General features: G+C 42.3%; 1 long non-coding RNA gene across 1 annotated transcript in view; it reads right to left on the reverse strand.

The window, feature by feature from the left end:
* Nucleotides 1–10,534, reverse strand: part of LOC307176762 — a 30,949-nt gene extending 20,415 nt beyond the window's left edge. The window contains exon 1 of the long non-coding RNA XR_013824881.1: nucleotides 10,363–10,534. This is a non-coding gene — a long non-coding RNA (uncharacterized lncRNA). The remainder of the gene's footprint in view (nucleotides 1–10,362) is intronic.
* Nucleotides 10,535–10,888: the final 354 nt, after the last annotated feature.

Here is a 10,888-nt window from a genome sequence, read left to right on the forward strand (position 1 = left end):
TTACCAGGTAAAAAAGAATCTGGCTCTACAAATGTATCATGCTAAGGTAAATCATTCCTAGATCTGGTCTCCATAGAGACCAGTTTCTGAGCACCAGGAAAGTATTACCCATAGACCAGGGACCACCACAGAAATAGTTCAGTGGTAGTCACAAGACTCAATATCTTGGAATTATTTGCAAGAACTTCCTAGCATATCTTTAATTTGATGGTAGGGCAAGTTGAAATAATAGACTCAAACTCTGCAGAAACATGTTCAGACCAATCTGTGTTTTATAATGCAGACAAATGTGAACAAGCTGAAATTCTGCTTGTGGAAAACCTTCTTGTTTAGGTGCCCACGTCTGGCTCTGGGAACTTATGTGTGAGATTCGTATCCCAATTGTAGATGGAAATGGCTTGCAGGCTGGTGCAAAGGAGACTAAGAAAGTGTGAAGCCTGGGCGGCCAGATGAGATAGCAAATATTTCCCTTGCTCATCTTTTGCCTAGACCTTAACTAGCTCACTTACATTCACGACTGTCCCTGCCTGGCCTTCGAAGGGACAGCTGTACCAGATGGACTAACTCGAAAAAATGCTGAGCAGAGTCTGCTTATCGCGAGGACGAGAGAGAAGGATGAATCCGCTCCAGCACAAGGACACCCAGACACAGCTCTGCCTAGACGAGTTTTCAGAGTGGATTTTACAATGTGAGTTTCAAACTGCAAACTACCAGAAATTAGGAGCGCTTTTCTGCTTTTGCAATAGAGACTTTTGTTCCAGAATATCTAGAAGGAATTCTCAAATTTATACTTACATTTTTTTCCCCTCACACAAGTGCTAAAACTACGGTGGTGATAAATGCAAACATTTGCATAACCAAATTTCTAAGTTCCTGAGGGATCTTAAAGACTAATTCTTCCAGAAAAGTGTAATACTCCTGTAAGAGATTTATACGTAATTATGTTTAACACATAGTATAACTGAGTAGATAAAGTCAATCTACGGTCAGAGACCCTGAAGCCAATGTCACATTAGCTCTTCAGCAACTGATTGCTTTCAGTCTGCAGACGAATTTTTTTTTAAACAGTGCTTGGAACATTCCATCCAAAACATAAAAATATAGATGCACAGAATGTGAAGAACAAATACTACTTTTTTTTTACACCACTATCCAGAGCAATGTGTAAATTAAATGAACTTAAACCCCAAATAAGGTAACTGACTTGCTTTTCCTTACATATAGGTTTTTAGGATGGCAATCCTAAATCATGACCTTTGGGTTACTCCCTGGAAGTTTGGGACTAATCTAATTAAGAAGATTTGAGGTTATTTCATGATAGGAATGTCCCAAATATAACAATACCCCAAATATAAATTATGTTAGAAAATGCTGCTTTAATGGCAGGTCTTGCTTAATTTCTCAAAACAGAAATAAGAAAGGTAGCTGCCATGGGAAGCAGGAAACATCAAAGGAGAGTCAGCAGCTGTGTGCCTTCAAGTTAACCATCACTGCATCAGAAAAGCCACAGGGCAGCTGTGCAAAGCCAAACCCATCCAGGAGGGGAAGTGAAGGTACAGAGGCTACAAGTCACACCTCATCCACCATCTCTGGTAAGGAACTGGTGATCCCCTTAGGAACAAAACCAAGTCAACGAGAAGCACAAAGAAATAGCTGCAGGGCTAAGCTAGATATGCAACAAAATAAACACAAAGTGATGATTGGAAAAAGTATATTTAACACCGTAATGCTATTAGCATTCTACAAATCTAAAAGACCGCACTAAATCATATCCAGTGGGATGGAATGCAAATATTGAACAAATCCATGAGGACACACACACACACAAAAGATTGTTTTATCCCGATGTGTGCTACTTCCCGTACTATGTATTACTGACTGTACATCAGCCATTAACTGAGAACGTAAACTCTGACACATTGAGGCAGATGCTTGGCACCATAGTTTTCTTCCCATGATTCATTTTTAAAGCCAACGAACATGAAAGTCAAACTATAGGTGGGAGAGACAAGAGCAATTTTGCAAAATTTATGGTACAGTCCAAACCTGCCAGGGATGTAAGCGAGGAGTGATGCAGTGATAAAGATCATATAGGACCATAATCTCTTATGTTACTGCAACACAGGGAAGGCGTAACCTGTGACCAGTTGCTCTGATCATCTTAAGACCAATAAGTACATTCCTTTAACATCATGGGAGGTACTTACACAGTATATCTAATATGTCACAACTCTTACAAATAAGATATATTAATTATTCTGTTACACTGATGTTTTTTCTTGGTTATTTAATAAATATGGGTTGAACTCTGTAATATGCCCCAACTTTGTGCTGGGCACTTCTGGGTCACAGTTTCTATACTTCACACTTCTGTTGAACACAGTTTAATAATATCTCAGAGGCTTTACCCATGCAAATTCAGTGATAGGTTTAAATGGCTTTTGAAAATCCATGCAAAAGCTTTATTTTTCCTACCTTCAGAATATTAAAACGCTGTTTTTAAAGAATATTTGAACAACTTATAATACTCGGGCTGCACTGCTAGGTGGAAATGTCGTGGGCAGTGATATCTACAGGGGGTACTGCTGATGGGATAGCACAGAAGCCCACACACAATCATGGAAGAATGAGTGATTCTTTTTCATTTCCTCTTAAACTTTTCCTGTATTATACATTTTTGACTAGTTGTATGCATTATTTTCTAACCAGAACACACACACACACACACACACACACACACACAAGCTGAAATCTTTCTCCCTCTCATAGCAGGAGCGATACTTCTGCATGTGATGTTGCTCAAAAAACTAGAAAAAAATCCAAGTGTTTCCAACTCAAAATCCAGTCTGATCACCGCATGCTCGTTCTCAGCTCTGACCACTAAAAACTCACGAGAATAGGCCAAGAACCGTTATTCACAGTTAACCATTCGCTGAAACAAAAACAAACAAACAAAGAAGCAAATCCAGGATTTGGGCTCAAAGCATCCTGGTCTGTGCACACCGAGTTTGAAAAGGCTTGGATGAGGGCATACCCATGGACTAAAGGTCACTGGGATTGCCAAGTCAAAATGTTACCTGTTCGGAGTCTCCTAGACCTTGCTAGGAAATAGTCACCGTGATACAGCTTGTGAGAAGTTGTGCTGCTCTCTGCATTAGGGGCTATGTGTTATTAAAAAGCATCTCGGGCTTCCCTGGTGGTGCAGTGGTTAAGAGTCCGCCTGCCGAGGCAGGGGACACGGGTTCGTGTCCCGGTCTGGCAGGATCCCACATGCCGCGGAGTGGCTGCCCCGTGAGCCATGGCCGCTGAGCCTGCGCGTTCGGAGCCTGTGCTCCGCAACGGGAGAGGCCACAACGGTGAGAGGCCCGCGTACCGGAAAAAAAAAAAAAAAAAAAAGCATCTCATTACAATGGAAATTATAACCTCATCACCAACACTATAAATGTCAAGAAATACCTCTTTCAAAGAATATATTGTTTTGATTATAAAAAAACCTCTTTGCTTAAAAAAAAAAAACTTACTGTTTTCATTGAAATTTTTTACAAAAAGATTTGTAGTGAATCACGGCCATTTCATAAAGCTCCTTATAACACAACCTCTAGAATCAAAAGAGAAATTATACACACACACACACACACACACACACACACACACAATTCAAGACAATATCGAGAAGTCTGGATTTTCCTCTGTAAGTATTGCACACATAAATTATTTGACAATCTAAATACTATAAAAGACGATATCATCTAAATAAAATATTACTCTTCAAGAAAGTACTCCCCAAACCTTAACATTTACACAATTTTTGTTGTATCAAAGTAATGTCTACATTACTATTTCTTAATTCCTTAAAATAGATCACTTTTTAAAAACCTAAATATCTACTTCAGCCTCAGGGATAATATTGGTACAATTGATAACATATTGGTAAACTAATATCAGTAAAATCCTGGATCTAATATGCTACTGTCACATTATTCCTAATATATATGATATGAACTCTTTTGAAAAAATTTAATGGATGAGTATACTAAATACATCATAGTGTATGAAACACTGATAAAAGGTATTTTTTAATCTTTTTTATCTTTTATTTTAATCTTTTTAAATCTTTTTTTAATTTTTTTATTACATTTAATCCCAAATGTATGTATGTATATAAGTATGTGTGTATGTGCGTGTGTATGTGTATATATATATATATATATATAAAACACTGTATAACCCAGTGTTACAAAAAGAGATACCCCTTCAGAGCTTAGAACACAGAGCTTAGACCCTTGCTGTGAGGCAGAGGGAAAGCCACTGGGCTTGATACACAAGTCCTGGACCAGTGGGCACACGATCCCTACGTCTCAAGGGACGGATGTTCTAGCCTCCCTCATGCCTGTGTAAAATGAAGATAATGTTGAATCCTGAGTCTAAGGACTGGTTAAGCCAACTCATATGCAGGTTGCTAATAACGTGTTTTGCAAAGACAAGCTATTATATTACACAGCATGACATAAATACCAGAGCACTTTTGTGTGTGACAAACTCACAGGTAGCCCTGTTACAGCCCAGGCACTCTGGAAGTGGTGGGGGGTATGGGGATGAGGAAATTAGACACAGGTCCCACCATCAGGAGAAACTTCTTTCATTAAACCTCATGTGCATCTGATCATCAGTATCATCACTCCCTTAATGGTGATACCATTGAGGAGTTCTCACTGGAATATATGCCTTTGACCAAAAAGATGGTAGAAAGATAATATGAGCCTCCACTTTCCTTTGAATATCATGTGTCTTGGCTCAGGCTGTTATAGCAAAATACCATAAATTGGGTGGTTATAAACAACAGAAACATTTCTCACAGTTCTGGAGCCTGGAAGTCCCAGACCAGGGTGCTGGCATGGGTGGGTTCTGGTGAGGACCCTCTTCTGGGTTGCAGACTGCCCATTCCTTGTTGTATCCTCACATGGCAGAGAGGTTCTTATAAGGGCACTAATCCCATCATGGGGGCCCCACCCTCATGATGCCAACTAACCCTAATCATCTGCCAGGACCCCCCCTCCTAATACCATCACATGAGGGGGTAGGGTTTCAGCATATGAATTTTACGGGGACACAAACTTCAGTCCATTACATCACTGATTTGATATTTGAGTTTAGACCACATAGAACATCATATCTGTGTCAACTATGCAGATACCATCACACTACTGCAATATTTCCCAAACCAATGAAAGTCAGATGACTAGAGGTGCCAGTTGAAAACACAAATGTGTCCCCCTTCTGCTGAGTCAAGATCTCCCGGGGTGGAGGAAGAAGATTCACTTGGATAGTGTTTTTGTTTGTTTTTTTGTTTTTAAATATTTTATTTATTTATTTAGTTAGTTATTTGGTTGATCCAGGTCTTAGCAGGGGCAGGCGGGCTCCATAGTTGTGGCTTGCAGCCTCCTTAGTTGTGGCAGGCGGGCTCCTTAGTTGTGGCTTGCAGGCTCCTTAGTTGTGGCAGGCGGGCTCCTTAGTTGTGGCATGCGAACTCTTAGTTGCAGCATGCATGTGGGATCTAGTTACCTGACCAGGGATCGAACCCAGGCCCCCTGCATTGGGAGCACGGGACTCTTAACCACCGCACCACCAGGGAAGTCCCAGGATAGTATTTTTAAAAGAGGACCTAGGCAATTCTGTGATGAGGTCTGTTTAAGAGAGTGGCTCTCAAATTGTGGTCCCAGGAATAGCTGTATCAGCATCACCTGAGAACTTGCTAGAAAGGCAAAGCATCAGGCCTCACCCCTACTTATGGAATCAGACTCTCCAGGGTGGGACCCAGCAAACCCTCCTGGTGATTCTGGTTTAGAATACAGTGTAAATGTGTAATTAAACGCAGATGATGGTCCCCCAACTTTGAGAAACACCACATTGCTACAGATAATAATAAAAAACCTCTAGCACACTGGTTCTCAGCCTTTCAGCTTGATTTGAAGGCATCACTTGGGAGCCCCAGTACCCCACCGCAGACCAGTTTATATCAGCAGTGCTGGGAGAAGAACCGGGCATCAAGAATTTTCTAAAAATATATCTTCCCAGATGTTTCATTAGAATAGAACAACTCCGATGTTTCACTCAAATTTTAAAAAATTATGATAGAAAAATGCTGATTTTGTTCTCTGTTCCTTGCCCCAAACACATAAAACATGAACATCCATTTAAGTTGGTTTCTGTTTTATTCTAAAAATTAATAAAGCAAAGAAATGACAATACGACTTATTGTGTAAAGGCATTGTGCGTGTACCGTAACTACTGATACATGCTATACTTGCAAACATGTTTAGAAATGGAGAGTTTCAAGCTTGCATTTTTGAAATTTGTTTTAAACCATCTAGTCTTGAAGCTGCTGAAGCGTATTTTTGTGATTACGGAATGTATTTCATTTACACAAACACACATTTTTGTCAATAGGCTATAGGACTTTTATCTTTTCAAGGAGGTCAAGTGTTAAGTCAGAAACATCTTTCAAAGGAAATGTGATAAAAGTAATGTCAAATTCAAGCAAGTGATCTATTCCAGAACAAAGTATCCCATTTTCTCTCTTCAAAGGTTTCTAACAAGTAGGTATTAAACTTCATCTTAATGTTTAACACACAAATTTATTTTTCAAACTGTTGCTTTGAAAGCAAAGCCTGTGAATTCTGTAATGTCATTGCATTTCTTTTTTGATGCCACCCTGCAAAGGCTAGAGCAGCAGTGACTCCCGGTAGGATTTTTATCCAGGCAAGAGGCAAAACTAAATGCCAGAAGAGATCCCACTGTGCGCTAATCCCAAGGCTAATTTGTCAGATCTGCATTTCATTTGCTTCCCTGGTTTTATAGAAGTTTATTGATAAGCCATTTTTGTCATCTTCCCAGGAATTAGATGTCAATCAATCTACTTTGCATCTCATACTCCTTCATAATGAGTGACCCAGTGGGTCTCCTGCAGGAAGGGTAAATTTGAAGATGAGTTCTATTAAGTGGCTCTTATTGTAAACAATTTGCTCTTTTGCAGGTTGCTACATTTTGAAGGTTTATATTTTTTTCTTAAGAATTTGCTCTGCTTCAGAACCTCCTAAAAAGCGATGTCCACCTTTTATTTACTTCATTTCTGTTGACTGCGTTTGGGGCAACTGATCCCAAAAGAGAGAAAACATCTGGGACCGAGAGATCCTTTTAGGAAGATGGTGTTGAAAGCAAAAAAGGAAAGCCCTGACACCACACCTCTCAGCAAAATCAAAGCCAAAGCTGTCTTTGAAGGTCAAGAAACCGGTGCTGAAAGGCATTTGCGGCCAGAGAAATCCATGGTCACTCACTTTTCCTGGGCACTAGCCCCTGGGACGGCAGTAGCAACCCATGTACCCTTGGAAAAGCTCCCCCATGGAGAAACAGTTTCCACCACTACAACCTCATCAAATTCCCCAGCCACGGAGAAGAGGATGGAAAAGATTGAGGCCAACACCCTAGCGGTCTTTGTAGAGGACCAGGGTGTCAGGGTCAACCAGCACCAAGCAAGCTCGAAGAGCTCAGCGCAGGATACGCTCAAGGTCAACGCCGCCTCAGGGACTGGAGGAGTGGAGGCTGCCCTACAGACCAGGCCCCACCAACTGCCCACGGCACGCTTTGCACTCTGCCAACCACGCTGGCATCCTCTACACTGAGGCCAGCTGGCTGGTTCTAAATATATTACATTTTTCCCTCATTCAAAATGGAGGAAGGAGAGAAGAAATTCTGACCAGTACCAACAACATCCATCCCAGCCGTCACCTAAGTTATCCCTGTAAACCTTTTAAGGATGCTTCCAACACACCCTTAATAGGAACCACACAAGCTATCATTTCAAAGAATCACAGCAGTTTGTTCACTTGCTATTTCCTATCTGAATCACATCCTCTCCTTTTGCACCGCCCACCTCCCTACCATCTCATGCCTCACCACCCGTCTCCTCACACACAGGCAAGGAGCAGAAAAGTCACACCCAGTCTGAAGTCAGATCAGCGAAACATCATCGTGTCTCAGTTGCTAACTGACTATGCAGCCACCCTTGGGGAAGTCTCTTTAGCTGTAAAATCGGCGGAACGAAATTTATTTGTAGGAATTTTGAGGTAGAAACAAATGAGTATACACATTGTTCCTGGACACAGAGTAGGTGCTCAGAAAATGATTGCTATTATTAGAAATATGAGCTAAAAAGGACCTCAGTTGCCAAAAAGAGGAAGGAGGAGACGATTTAGCAAGATTCCTCAGAACAGAGAAACGTAGGAGGTGATAAAGAACAACTGAACTAAAGAATCAACTTGGACACTTAGATCTGGGGGTCATTTTCGAAAATGTGGGAGGATCTAAGTATCAGATATTCAGGGCTAATATTCAGCTGTTGATTCCTGGGGGTGAGGGTGTGGGCCGGGGGAGGTTCGGCCCTAGGGACACACAAGCTGACAGTGACACCCCGCCCCCAGGCTGGCTGCAGATGGGGAGGCGCCTCGGAGAGATAAGGGGCTGGGAATCATTTTTAAATCGTTGCATGAAATGACAACCCCTCTTGCACCTTCGTGGGGGTTATTTTAGTCACTTAAGTACATCAACTGCTAACCGAGGGAGCAGTACCCAAGCACAGAAATAGCGAGAAAGCCGGCCGTGGGAAGGAGGTGAGAACCGGTGTGCAGATCGCGGAGCGACGCTGCCTTCGTCTCATTTCACCCCGGCGGCGGCTGCTCCTCTGATGCTGGAATGTTGTTGACTCAGGACTGTTTTGTGCAGCCACATACCTGTGTTTGCCTGGCTGCCCCCCGCCCCCCAGAATCCCTCCTGCAGCTCAGATAAGTCAGCCCCCTCATAACACCAAGGCATGTCCTTATCTGCTTTCTCATTCCTCTCGTGCTAAGAGAAGAAAGAAAAGATGACAAGGTGAACTATTGAAGGCATAACGTTCACGAGTCCACTCTTCACTCTGCTCCGTTTTTCGTTTCAGTAGATTCAGTGCAGTATTTTCAGGATTCCACTACCTGGAGGATGTAAAGAACTCTCTCTCGAATACCAAGACTCAGCCATGTCCTTTCTCAAGAGTTTGCAAATGAGTAATTTAAGAGACATCTTCATCATTTAATAAATTCCATGTCAGTTTTAAGGCATTTATTCCTCCATCCCTTATCCCCACCCCCTTTATTGTATAACTACTTATGTGCCATACACTGGGGACACAAAAACAATTATAAGATAAAAGCAACAGCATCTTCCCTCAACAAGCGAAGTGTATAATGGAAGCTATGATAAATAAACCGATCATTAAATAGTAAGCAATTTTTTTGACTTAATAGTAAGAGCAAAGCTTGAGATGCACTGTATATACAATATTATGAGAACAAAATCTCTACCTGGCATTAATGGGAGAAGCGAGGGAGGTTTCTGTGGTAGACTGAAATAATGGCCCTCTAAGATGTCCACCACCTAATTCCCCAAATCTGTGAAAATATTAGATTATACAACAAACAGGAACTCAGGCTACAGATTGCTTGCTAATCAGCTGACTTTAAGGTCAAGAGAGTATCCTGGAGTGTAGGGTGAATCCAGTGGAATCCGAGGGGTCTTTGAAAGTGAAAGGGGGAATTAGAGGAGGAGATCAGAGTGATCCGGTGTGATCTGCCCTTGCCGGTGGGATGGACGATGGGGGCCGAGGAGTGGGGGGGCCTCTAGGAGCTGGAAAAGTCAGGAAGCAGGTTCTCCCCAGACCCTCTGGCAAGGAATACAGCTGTACAGACACCTTGACTGAGGCAGTGAGACCGTGTCAGACTTCTGACCGACAGAAGTGTAAAAGAATAAATCTGGGTTGTTTTAAGCCACTAAGTTTGTGGTAATGTGTTATGGGAGCAACAGGGACTAATACAATTTCCCTAAGGGGGTGATGCCTGAGCTGAGCTTTCAGAGAGGAGGATTTAAGCCAAGCTACGCAGAGCGGTGATAAAGCACGTCCTAAGTGAAGATGGGCATCGTTAGATGCCTTTGCACCGGGGCACGAAGGTGAAGGCAGTGAGTCGTGGGAACTGGGGCTGAAACAAACAGACAAAGCAGTACCCAGGACAGCCTGTGGCTATACAGCTGTCCACTGACCACCATGCTGTACCAAGGAGGGCCTGGTGACCATACAACTATCCCCTGACCACCATATTGTACCAAAGAGGGCCTGGTGACCATACAACTCTCCACTGACCACCATGCCTTAGTCAAACAGACCCACTGGCCATTTCAAAAATGTCCTGTTACCTTTCAAAGCTTTGTGCCTTTTGTCACACCAGCCCTTCTACTTAAAATAACCCTCCTGCCTATTTCTACCAGTTTAAACCTTACCTTCAGACTTAAAAGGCAAATTCAAATGTCCTCTGATCACCATGGCTAAAACGATCCCACCTTCCTGAGAACTTCTGCAGCATTTTACGTTCCTCAATTATGACTCATCACCCTACTGCCTTGAAGGAGAATTACTTGTGTGTCTAACTCCTATTCCTATTCTTAGCTTCTTGCCACCAGAACAATATCTTCTTGTTCCGCCCTTCGCAGCTGCTCTCCTTGTGCCATGATAAATCGCCCTTGACAAAGTGTTTAGGAACAAATCGAAGGGTGGCATCAAACACAGTAGATGCCCTCCAGTCTGGAGGAGGAGGACGTGTTACTAGTGGATGAGTCCAAACAGTAGGTTAGGCAGCTAATCATAACCAGTAACTACAAACACCTTAAACATCTTGCTTCACGTGAAACGTCCGTTCACCAGAATTTGGGGCTTAGGTCTTCTGATTGGTGTTCTGTCTTGTCTCTTCGCATAAATTGCCCTGCAACGCATCTGTATGAGTTTGTCAAAGCTGCCATTAACAGAACA

The sequence above is a fragment of the Stenella coeruleoalba genome (genome assembly GCF_951394435.1).
Source record: "Stenella coeruleoalba genome assembly, chromosome: 18".
In the NCBI taxonomy this organism is placed as follows: domain Eukaryota; kingdom Metazoa; phylum Chordata; class Mammalia; order Artiodactyla; family Delphinidae; genus Stenella; species Stenella coeruleoalba.